Below are 11118 nucleotides of genomic sequence, written 5' to 3'. Positions count from 1 at the left end.
GATCCCCAGGTCTTACTAGTCTGTTCGTCCAGCCTAATATGTGAGCTTTAATAGTCAAAGAGTGTTTCAGAAAAGAAAAAGAGGAAAGAAAGAAAAGCATAGGTGAATGGCATCTGGGGAGAAGTATGCACGGAAGACACATGCAGGCGTGCATCCCCTCCACGCGTACGGAGTGGCCACTTTTGGTGGAACGTGTTGCTTTGAAGAAGTACACTCATGAGACACGCTGAACTCGGCACCCCATGGTTCACATCTTGGGATTGTCTATCCCAGGGCAGGGAAGGCCTGAGGGTGGGTACAGCCCAGAGGACACTCTGCTCCACGGGACGCCTGTTGCTCTGCAGCCCCGTGTTTGCCTCTTGCATTCCTGTCGTGAAGTCGCTTTGAAGGCCTTGGCCATGGCTTATCATTTTTTCCACTCTCAGTCCAAGGCTATTTGTAGCCCCTCCACCTGTCACCGTATGTGTTAGTCTGAAAAAGGCCGAGGGCAGCTTCATTAATAGCATAAGACTGGCGCAAACTCGCCGGGAACACCACGCTTTCTTTGAGGGCTGCATCCCAGGGACCCTGGATGAGTCTTCACAGCTTCTCAGCTGCTCTGGCTTCCTTGAGTCAGAAATACACCGAGGGAATGCGTTTGTCTCAGGGTGTGAGCTATTCCCATTTGTAAATGAGGAAACTGTAATCACTTACTAATTACATAATATGCTAATGACTAAAGAAGTCACCACCAGCGGTGACCAACAATGAGGATGCTCTAGTAGCTTGCTACCAAAGAAACAGCTATGGGAAAGCAATGAAAAAACATACCAGACTAAAAATGAGATGAAAAGTCTTGTTTTCATAAAATGCTAAAAAAAATCAGCAAAACAATTAATATAAGAAATTGTGGTGAATGTTAACAAAAATGAAACATAGCAAATGTTTAAGCACAAAACATTAAGCTGTTGAACTTCTAGAAGATACAGTGGGAGAAAATCTAGGTTATGCTGGACTTTTAGATAGATCACCATGAAACAACTTGTAAACAACTGAAGAAAAGAAACAAGATGGGCTTCATTAAAATGAAAGCACCTTTGTTCTCTGAAAGGCAGAGAGAAGCTGACCCAGCACATAGAAAATATTTGCAAAGTGTGAATCTCAAAAGGAGGTGGGGGCTGTGGTGATGGCTCAGCCTGTCAAGGTACTTGCTGCCAAGCCTGATGCATCTGAATTAGTTTGATTCCCAGGGCCCACACAATAGGAAGAGAGAATCTATTCCCACAATTGTCCTCTGACCTCTACATCTCACATACACATGCACGCACACACACACGCGCGTGCGTGCACACACACACACACACACACACACACACACAATGAATGAGTGAATGAATGTAATTACTTTTTGAAAAGGTCAGATAACATTAATCCTCACAAAATGCTTCCAGGATGCTGGAACTTCAAGTAGCATTAGAGATTTTCAAGCCTGGATCTTTCATTTTCTACATGTCCAGAGTGGTACCAAAAGCTGTCTGAGATCTCACTACCAGAAGGACCAGAGCCTGAGTCAGTCTGGCTCTGAGGCCAGTTCTTTTCTGCCACCCACCCTGCCTCTTCCGCCCCTGATAATGGTTAGAGCCAAGGAGGCACCTTAAGCACTCCATCTCAGGATCCCTATCTTCACAGTGAAGGAGCTGGATGTGCCTTGAAGATTCCTAATATAACCTGAAAGTTACAGCTCTGCCGTGCTTTGGGTGTGAAACACTCTTCACAGATTCACTTGGTCCTCAGATGGTACTGTTTGGGGAGGTTATGGAACCATTAAGAAAGTCTAGCTGAAGGAAGTTGATTACCGCCGTGGTTGGTGAGCCTAGAGGCTTATAGTTTGGCCCCAGTTTCAGTGCGACCTTTCCCTTGGTCCTGGTTCCCTGGGAGAGGGGCTGGCAGCCTCGGTTCCTTTTGCCATACCTACTGAGCCTCTGCTATTCCTATGAATACATCTACATCTTTCAGGTTTTGAAACTGTGAACTAAAATAAATCTTTTCCCTAGATTGCTTCTGTCAGGTGTTTTTTCCCAGGGACAGAAAAAGTACTAAATATTTTGCTTTCCAACCCTGAAAACCAGTGGATGGCATAAAGAGGCTGCTTGGCTCTTAGAGAACTTAGGACCCAAGGCAGCTAACCCAAGAGCAAAGTATGATATTCAACAAGATGACCCAAACTCAGAAGGAAAAACACGGCCTGCTCACCCTCATATGTAGATCCTAGCACACGCTGCGTGTAAGCACTGTAAATGTGGATCGAGTCAAATTTAGGAAGGAGTCTGCGAGAGGGTAATAGTAGGTGACAAGGAAGGGCAGGGTGTAGGGAAAAGTATACATGGGCCATAGAAGAGGACATTGGGTGAGTGTTTTCCTAGTTTTGACTCTGTCATTGCCTCCTCCTTCCCCTCCCCACGGCTGGGTGTTGTGAATTCAACTTTCTGCGTACTGAAGTAGTCAGAACCGTTTTCAAATTCCCAGAAGAGGCCAACAAATGCTATCCTTTGAAGCAGCGACTGTGAGAGTTGGGTGTTCTTTTTAAATCCCTCGGCCGTTAATGCAACAGGAATTAGGCATGACGCGTCACTGGATATAATTGTCACACTGACCCACTTAGAAACAGTGATTAAAAAATATCTGTTATCGTAAGACCAACCAAGGCCTTCAGAATGGGGGTGACAGTTGTGTGGCATGGGGCAGTTTGTGGGGCCACTAGCAGTGGAACCAGTTTTCATCCCTAGTGTATGAACTGGCTCTCTGGAGCCCATTCCCTATGGAGGGACTCTGCTCAGCCTCGCTATGGTGGGACGGTTGGTCCTGCCTCAAGTGATGTCACAGACTTTGTTGACTTCCCATTGGAAGCCTCATCCTCTCTGAGGAGTGGATGAGGGTGGGATGGGGAGAGAGTGGGGGGAGTGGGAGGACAGGAGGGAGAGGGGACTGGGATTGGTGTGTAAAATAAGATTGTTTTAAAAATAAAAAAATCTGTTATTAAGGGAGGAGCTTTACACCTGAATTTTTCCTTTTCTCTTCTGTTTTTAAGATATATATTATCATCCTATTATAGTATTATTTAATATATAAATGATATTATTATACATAAAATAGAGTATAATTTTATTCTTAAAAATAAAGTAAGATTTCAAATGGGAATGTATTCTGTCCACTGCTAGAAGATTCCTCAGATTCTACCAAACCTTTTATTTTCTTGTCATATTTTCAGTTGAACTGTCTTAAGGATTAAATTATAGGGGGGCACTTGGAATATGGCTTCCTGTCACTAGAGCAACCACTCCAAAACCTGAGTCATCTTATCCATCCCTTTATCATTGTCATCTTCCCAGAGGGAACTTTAATAGCCCTTCAGTGTTCTTCAGACTTCCTTTACAGCCTGACTTCTTTCCATTTAGAATCTCAGATTCTTAAGAAGAGAGATTCGGGAAGCTCTTTCCTTTCGCTGCTAAGTCCACAGCCATGAGTATGCTCAGGCTACAGAAGAGGCTTGCCTCTAGCGTCCTGCACTTTGGTAAAAAGAAGGTCTGGTTGGACCCCAACGAGACCAATGAAATCGCCAACGCCAACTCCTGTCAGCAGATACGGAAGCTGATCAAAGATGGGCTGATCATCCGGAAGCCTGTGACTGTCCTTTCCCGGCTTGATGCCGGAAAAAACACTTAGGCTCGACGGAAGGGCAGGCATATGGGCATAGGAAAGCGGAAGGGTACTGCCAATGCCCGAATGCCCGAAAAGGTGACCTGGATGAGAAGGATGCAGACCTGCGCCGGCTCCTCAGGAGATACTGTGAATCCAAGAAGATTGACCGCCATCTGTATCACAGCCTGTACCTGAAGGTCAAAGGAAATGTTTTCAAAAACAAGCAGATTCTCATGGAGCACATCCACAAGCTGAAGGCAGACAAGGCCCGCAAGAAGCTCCTGGCTGACCAGGCTGAGGCTCGCAGGTCTAAGACCAAGGAAGCACAAAAGCACTGGGAGGAGCGCCAGCAGGCCAAGAAGGAGGAGATCATCAAGACTCTGTCCAAGGAGGAAGAGACCAAGAAATAGAGCTTCCCTTGTGTCTGTACTTAGTGGGCTGCCTGTGGCCTCAGGTGGATCGGTCATTAAAATAAAACAAGCCTTTGTCTGGTGGAAAAAAAAAAGAAGAGAGATTCGGGAATTGACACAGTGTTACTGATATTTGAAAGATGCGTTGGAGGATTTCTCTTGGAAAAAGGAAAGAAACGTTGCTGAGAATTTTATCATTGTCCAGAGAGCCAGTGCATCTACAAAAACAGGGACAGTGAAAGTGTATCACTCAATGCCACAGTTAAAACAGAGACAGAAATGAAGGCGCAGCAAAGAGCCAGTGTTTGCCTGGCAGGCAGAAAGCCCTGGGCTTGATCTCCAACACTCCAGAGCTGGAGGTGTGACACACGCCTGTAATCCCAGCACTCAAGAGGTGGAGGCAGGGGGCACAAGAGTTCAAGGTTATCCATAGCTACACGTGTATTTTGAAGTCAGTTTTGTATATCTAAGATCCTCTGTCAAGCAACGACAATAAACCAGAAACGGGACTGGAGAGATGGCTCAGTAGTTAAGAGCACTTTCTGATTTTACGGAGAACCTAGGTTCAATTCTCAGCACTCAACCATCCATAACTCCAGTTGCAGGGGATCTAACACCCCTTCCTATCTCTGAGGACACGAGGCATATGTGTAGCACACATATATGTATACATACATACATACCATCACTCACACAGAAAAGTAAAATTTCAGACCTCCTACCAAAGAGAATCAGCTAGCATTCCTGTACACTCAGATTCACATATTTTGTTCATAATTGAAGGAAGTAATGACAGTTTTAATCTCCACCAGTGACAAGTGCACCCTGAGCATGCAGCTTCACGTATGTGGGCATACCTGAACAACTTGGACTCAATGATCAATCTCATGCATCAGGCCAGATGCTTCCTGAAACAATCTCTTCTTCTAGCCTAATTGCTCTCTTGGTTAAAGTTGGGTTGGTCACAATTTAGATGTGAAATGCCTCTAGAAGTTCTTGTTTGAACACTTGGTCCTCAGATGGGTGGTGTTTGATTGTGGAGTCTTTAGTAGGTTGGGCCTACGAGGAAGAAGGGGATCTATATAGGGGTGGGCTTTAAGGTTTATAGGCCAGCTATATTTCTGGTCCATTTTCTGCTTTCTGGTCTGCGAAGGTGTGAACAGGTAGCCTCACGCTCCCGCTGCCACACGCATAAGTTGCACTGTCATGCCTCCCCTATGATGAACTACACTTTTAAACCATGAGCCCAAACACGCCCTTCTTCCCTTAAGCTGCTTTTCCCAGGCGTTGTGTCACAGGTGCAAAAATACTTCCTCCATGGGCTTGCTCATTGAGAATGAACAGGCTCCTCAATACAGGGTGCAACTACTGAGGATGTCTGCAACCTGCGTTCTTTGTCTCCCCCAACCCTCCTGCATACCTCTGTGTGAGCTCCTTTCCCTGTGTTATCTCAGGGAGTGATGCATCCCCTCACTGGTCATGTCAAGAATGTAGAAGGAAGCTAGGGACCTTCCTCTGTCTTCCCATGCCTCCATAGAATCAATCAAAACATCCCATTCGTCTCGCTTCCAAATGTCTCTCAAGCCACTTTTTTCCCTCCATCTTCTTCACCACCATCCTAGAATGTTTTGAAGGAATCACTATAGTTACTACCCATGTTCTAGTTCAGATTACAAAATACAGGAATGTACCACTTAATGACAGTCCAGATGGTGTGGAAGGTTTTTCTGTCTATATGTTGCTTTTATTGGTTAATGAATAAAGAACAGCTTTGAGCCTATGGCAGGGAAGAACAGAACTAGGTGGGGAAAGCTAGGCGGAAGAATGAAGGGTGGAGTCAGGGAGACGCCATGGGTCCACCGCTGGAGATAGACATGCTGAAACTTTGCTGGTAGGCCACGACCTTGTGGTGATGCACAGATTAATGGAGATGGGTGAAATTAACATGTAACAGTTGGCCAATAAGAAGCTAGAGCTAATGGATCAATCAGTGATTTAATTAATACAATTTCTGTGTGATTATTTCGGGTCTAAGCTAGCCAAGAGGCCGGGAACCAAACAAGCAGCTCCTTGCAACATTCAGCCAACAATGAATCATATATTCTATGTTGGCCCAATGGGATCATAATTGATCTAAACATCTTTCTGTATCTTAGTAATGCAATAGCCATTGTAGCATCTTAGTTTAACACATTACTGGTGTGTTGTAATGATACTGTTGTAAATGATATAATTGTACTATCAAAATGTCAAGAATAGAACTTACAATTATATACTGAATATAATATTTGATAATGACAATCTTTATGGTTTATGTATTCCCTACTCTATAAGTTGAGATTGCTTGTTCATTTTCCAACTGCCCACACCCAAATAACACACAGAAACTATATTAATTACAACACTGTTTGGCAAATAGCTCAGGCATATTCCTAGCTAGTTCTTATGACTTAAAGCAACCAATTTTTGTCAATCTGTGTATCACCACGAGGATGTGGCTTACTGGGTAGCTTCTAGTGTCTTTCTCCTGGAAGCTACTTGCCATCTCTTTTACTCCACCTACTCTCTATGTATGTCTCTGTTCAGACTTCTCACCTGACTTTGCTCTGCTAAGCCATTGGCCTAAACAGCTTTATTCATTAACCAATAAAAGCATCACATATGCAGAAGGACTTCCCACATCACTACTCCACGATTTTTTGGTTATTTTAGAGTGTACATCTACTAACAAGAAAATGGTTCACTGTGAAACAGTATACCATGTTACATGGCAGCAGACCCATGCATCTTTTGTTCACTGGATCTTTCGGCTGCACAAAGAAAGCACGCTGAGCAGTTGACCTTGACCATCTGGGCTCCTGAGTGTGTCCTCTATGACATCCACACAGCCGCAGAAGTCGCATGCAGACGCTTTTCTCAGAAACTCCCCTCTTCCATGCCTTGTGAAGCTAGGTACAGGTCTTTGACCTCTTCCTTTTCTTCCTCCTTCTTTTCTGACATTATGGTTATTCCTTTACCTTCTGACTTCCTGCATTTCACCTACCTATATTTTCACTCTATAAAAGCCTAAATAAAATCTCATCATCTAAGAACTAAACTTAAAAAAGAACCCTACCATGTCTATCTCAGATATTTTCCAAATGAAGCAATTGGCACAAAGGGATGGTGTGGAGGTTTCAATGAGAGGTGACTCCCAGAGTCTCAGGAATTTGAAAACCTGGTGGTAAGTTGGTGGCACCATTGGGAAAGGTTTAGGAGTTATAGCCCTGCTGTAGAAAGTATGTCACTGAGAACAGGCTTCGAGATTAAAGACCCTCATGTCCTTTCTAGTTTTCTCTCAGCTTTGCATTTGCAATTCAGATGTGAGTTCAGCTTCTGTTCATGCTGCCATGCCTGCTGCTTGGTGCCATAATGGACATTTTTTTTGTTTGTTTGTTTTTTTGTTTTTCAAGACAGGGTTTCCCTGTGTAACAGACCTAGCTGTTCTGGAACTAGCTCGTGTAGACCAGGCTGGCCTCTGTCTCCCGAGTGCTGGGATTAAAGGCGTGCACCACCATGACCTGGCCCATAGTGGACTCTTATCTTCTGGAACCATATTCCCAAATAAGTTGCCTTCTATAAGTTGTCTTGGTCATGGAAATTATCATGGCGACAGAATAGTAATGAATACAGGTGGTTCTGAGTGGGTAAGGTTAATGGGGCATGTCATCTAGACCCGAGACCATAGAAGCAAGCATACTCCTAGTTACCTGGCCAGGGTGGATCTTGGACAACTCCAGCAAGGATAAGGTACACAGACATTCAAGTTTGCCGAAATGGAAAGACAAGGAAATAGAGTCAGATGGAGATGAAGCATTCAAAAACTTTGGTGGATTAATGCAGGTATTGAAATGGGGGCAGTTAGGAAGTATAAGAAATGCAGGAACCCAGGATCCTGGATGAGCTGAGCACATGGAGGAGACTGCTGTGAGGATCTGGCAAAGGGCAAAGGGCCTGCTCAGATGCTAAGGTCACCTGCAGAAAGAATGGTAACATTCTTTGTACAGAATCTCTTGGTTCCAACGGCTATCTAAGCATAGGAGACTGATGGCTAATCTTTGTTCTCAAGCTGACACAACTTGGGAAGAAAGACACTCTGAGTTGGTGGATTGCCTACCTCAGCTGACCTGTAGGCATGTCTCTGGGGCATTTTCTTGTTTCCCCAGCCCGCTATGGGTGGTGCCATTCCTAAACAGATAGGCCTGAGCTACGTAAAAGGGCTAGGTCATATGAGTCAGGGAACAAGTCAGTTAGCAGCATTCCTCCCTAGTTCCTGCCCTGGCTTCCTTCTGTCATGAACGCCAAATAAACCCTTTCTTCCTGAATTTCTTGTGGTTGTGGAGCTTAACATAACAACAGAAGAGCAAACCGGGACAGAGACTTTGGACAACAGCTCTGGATCAGACGGACTTTGGAAACTCCCCGTCTCGTGACTCTTCAGGAGAAAATGCAATTCCTTCTTTTCTCCTTCCTCTCACCACTGTATTTGTTTGTTTGTTTCTTTGTTTTTTTAAGGCAAGGTTTCATTGTGTAGCCCTGGCTATCCTAGAACTTGCTTTGTAGACCAGGCTGGCCTCAAACTCACAGAGATCTTCTTGCCTCTGCCTCCCAAGGGCTGGGATTTAAAGGTGTGTGCCACCACTCCTGACTGTCACCAATGTTCTTACCCCTTTCTCTATCCACACAAGGGCTAATAATCATAGTGGCAGTCAACAATATTGCCAGAGTGTTGCTTGTAGAAAGAGTGACCTGTGTGTTAACTGCTCTTCCCATCTCAGTGGCAAAATACCCAACAGAAGCAACTACGGGGTTGCTTTAAGGAGCTCTGTGGGCTCTTGGAATACCAATCTATCCTGATGGGAAAAGCATGGTGGCCATAGCTTGTAATCTGGCTTGCTGGCAACAGAGTCACAGGGCTGGAAACAGGTTGGCTGCATGATAGCCTTCAGGCCTTCCCCTCAGCAACTCTCTTCTACCAGTGAGACTCTACCACCTACGTTTTCTGCCAGTGACATTGACTGCAGACCAAGTTCCCGAATACATGAGCCCATGGTGTGCATTTCACAAGCCATAATGACCTGTGTGGGATGACATAGAATGATATCCAACACATGGTCATATCGAAAAGGAAATTGCATAATAGTGACTTATTGTTTAACTACATTTAAGTTTTACAAAAATAATATTTATGCCTGAATATTCATTGAAAAATTCCAGAAGCTTTCACAAGTCTCTGTTAATGTCGAATGCTTGTAAGATTAGAGAAAATGTTATATCTATGTATGCAATGTATATTAAAAAATCAAATTAAAGCACCTCCACGCACAATGAAAATTGGATCTGCACAACACCTACCTATACTTTCTCACCTTCTTAAGGGATGCTGTAAATCCCCAAGCAACTTGAGAAAAATCATAGACATCATCGACAGAAAAGAGAAGGTGGGTTGGTCGAGCCAAGGCTGAGGAAATGTCAAGGATTTCCTGTTGGTTTAGGGTTGTTCTCAACAGTAAGCAACAACAATTGGATTGGTTTTATCTTTTGTTACTTCACCCACGCTCTTTCTGGGTTTGGGCAAAGGACCCAGGTGTCTTAACTGATGGCAAGTTCAATAGAAGCCTCTGTGGGTGGATGAAGTATCAAATGCTTGCTTGAAAGACTCGGATAGATGCTGCGTTCAGTTCTTGATAAAGCATTGCTTGCTGAGCTGGCAGGGGCACAGATGGAGGAAGAAATGTTGCCATTTACTGTAAATGCAGCCTGTGCGCACCACAGAAAAAAACAAATGATAAAGGTTGTTTGAAATCAGTGGTGAAAACCCCTCATCTGTCTACCCATCACCAACTCCCCATGGTTTGTTGAAGAGTTTGGAATGTTTTCTTCTAAATACATACTTTTATAGATGGATATAATTTTATTACGCCTCCCCCTCTTTTCTTCTTTATTCCATTTTAGCCACCCCCTTCTTTCTCTTTTTTTAAAAGACAAGGTCTTGTAGGGCCCGGTCTACCCTTGCTCCTTGGGGTACATCTTGAGGACAGTTCTGGTCAGCCAGCTAAGCATCCTGCTAGTTCCTATGCTCCCTCTGCCCTAGCCTGGTGATTAGCTGAAGGGCATTGTTTCATCTTTGGTATGGTAATTTCCCACCTGCCCAGGAGAAAATCCCTATGCAGCAGCCAGATCCCCCCCCCTCGCCCCAGGAGGTAATCCTTTTGCAGCAGCCAAAGTATATTAGTTTTGCAAAAAGCTGAATAAAGCAGCATTTGGCTGATCTCCTTTCGAATGACCCAGGTCTCTTGTGTGTTTCTTTCAATCTCCAGGCCTTTGCCCGACTCGCGTAAGGTATGGTGGCGTGCGAACTGTACCAAGAGGGTAACACAGAATCGGGTGTTATAGGTCTCATTCGGTGGCTCAAGCTGGCCTAGAATTCACTACATAGACCAGGTTAGTCTTGAACTCGTGGCAATCCTCCAGCATCAGCCTTCCAAGTTCTGAGTTTACAGACTTGAACTAATATGTCAGACTTGATGAATCTAATCAAGTGATTATATGAGTGATACATATGTTCATATGTGAACATACATGTGAAATCACTTTTGCAATTTGCTTTTCATTTCTAAGTCATTGATGTTTAAGTTTAGAGATTTTCTATAAATACCTTAATAAACTCCTTACACGTGGATTTTGCTGTGGGTTTAAAAATCCTTGGAGTGTTTGAATCAAGGGAGACAACTGAAATTTGGAGAGGGTAGTAAAAACATGCGTCACAAAAAGTTGTGTAGGAGAACCTGGTCGATAAAGGTCACTCACATGCCTGCCTCTGGGGTCATCTGCCCTGGGTGGGGAAGAAAAACCACAGGACCATTATGGTGAGCCAATATATGGTAGAGCATGGGAGAAAGAGAAAGAGGGAGAGAGAGAGAGAAGAGAGAGGAGAGAGAATGGCTCATCTTCTGTGGAGGGAGGCAGATCTGAAGAGGCCAGGGCCAGA

At 44.3% G+C, this 11118-nt stretch overlaps 1 pseudogene; it reads left to right on the top strand.

The window, feature by feature from the left end:
- Nucleotides 1-3494: 3494 nt before the first annotated feature.
- On the top strand, nt 3495-4163 carry LOC125417416 (large ribosomal subunit protein eL19 pseudogene; annotated as a pseudogene).
- The last annotated feature ends 6955 nt before the right edge of the window (nt 4164-11118 follow it).

This window comes from Myodes glareolus, chromosome 14 (assembly GCF_982192425.1).
Source record: "Myodes glareolus chromosome 14, mMyoGla1.1, whole genome shotgun sequence".
NCBI classification, from domain to species: domain Eukaryota; kingdom Metazoa; phylum Chordata; class Mammalia; order Rodentia; family Cricetidae; genus Myodes; species Myodes glareolus.
Note: the sequence above shows the minus strand (reverse complement) of the source record. Positions and strands in the feature narration are given on the sequence as shown.